This window comes from Elephantulus edwardii, unplaced genomic scaffold (assembly GCF_000299155.1).
Source record: "Elephantulus edwardii isolate Elephantulus edwardi_28Jun2011 unplaced genomic scaffold, EleEdw1.0 scaffold00012, whole genome shotgun sequence".
Lineage (NCBI taxonomy): Eukaryota > Metazoa > Chordata > Mammalia > Macroscelidea > Macroscelididae > Elephantulus > Elephantulus edwardii.
Genome location: NW_006399762.1, coordinates 6,773,976 through 6,775,657, shown reverse-complemented (window position 1 = coordinate 6,775,657; position 1,682 = coordinate 6,773,976).

Sequence of the window (1,682 nt, the reverse complement as noted above, 5' to 3'; positions counted from 1 at the left end):
ATGGAAGACTTCTAGAAAATTTTGCAGTCTAAAATTAATCAAACATGCAATCAAGGCATATTAATAGTAATTAGAATTGGAATACAAAAGTTAGAAACAAAAAAATAAGGAATGATTTCTGGAAAATGGGACTTTGGTTACAGAAATGAGGCTATGGTAGAATGTTATCCAATAAATGAATCATCAAAAGCTTTTAAAAAGAAAAAAAACCCCTAAATACAAACAAAACGTAAACACTGACTGTACACATGGACTTCTTCTGGTAGAATATATAGGAATTAAATTGACTACATCTGTGGAAACAGGAAGTGGAGAAGCTCAACATCAGCAGTCAGAAGACTAGAAGCATACTATGAAATATTATTTCCAGTTTAATTTTTAGATAAGTATGCATGGTTCAAAATTAGAAAGGGTGTACACCAGGGATGTGTCCTATCTCCATACTTTTTCAACCTGTATGCAGAGCGATTATCTGAGAGGCTGGGCTCTATGAGGAGAAGTGTGGTGTCAAGATTGGTGGAAGATCTATTAACAATCTGTGTTATGCTGATGACACAACCCTGCTTGCTGAAACTGAGGAGGACCTCATGCACCATCATCACTCTTCATTATTTTGGAGAGCTCCCTGACACAGGACTTCCACAATGTCTTATGTCTTCTGATCTCCTGACTAATGGTATCATGGGCATGGGCCCACTTGAGAGATTAAATAATTGCCAATTCAAATCCTTTTCCCATCAGTCCTAACTGTTATGTGAGATGTTGTCAAATCTATTATGGCTCATAGAGACCTTAGGAATAATGCAACAAAACCTTGTCCTAGCATGTACCATTTTCACAAATTTTAGCCATGCTGAAGGCCATTGTTGCAGTCACTGTGTTAATCTGTTTCATTGAGGATCTTCTCCACTTGGTCTGATTTTCCACTCCCCAAGCATGTCTTTTTCCAAAGACTGGCCTCCTCTGGAAACATGTCCTCAATATGTGAGAAGTCTCACCATTCATGTTTCTAAGGATCAATCTGGTTTTACTTCCTCCAAGCCATATTTGTTTGTTCTTTTGTAAATCCATCTATGATATATTCAATATTGATCTATCCATCTGCCATATTTTTGTGGTTTGTATGTTGCTATGATGCTGAAAGTATGCAATTGCTATTTCTAATGTCAGCATGAACTCACAGTGGATGGGTTTCAATCGAATTTGCAGATTAAAACAAACTAAGAAACAAACTTGGAAGCAACACTTCTGAAATATAGATCCTCAAAAAACCTTATTAACTATATTGGAAAATTGTTTGATATAGTACTAGAAGATGAGCCCCTCATGTTGTAACATATTAAAAATAATACTGGGGAAGTGTTTCCTCCTCAAAGTAGAGTATACCTTAATAATATGGAGTAAAGTTTTCATCCAATGAAGAAACTTCATTTGCTGATGTAGCAAGATCCAACATAGAACAAAACTACAAACATTTATTACTAATGAAAAGATATATGAAGTATGAATCTAGAAAAATTAGAAGTTGTAATAAAAGAAATGGAACACACAAATAATGACATTCCAGAGATTAATGACAAATTGAAGAGGAATTCTGTCACATTCACTATTAAAAGGAATATTTTCAAGAAGAGGAACGAACTGGGGGTGGGGGTAGGGTTGGGAGTGGGGGTAGGGTGGGT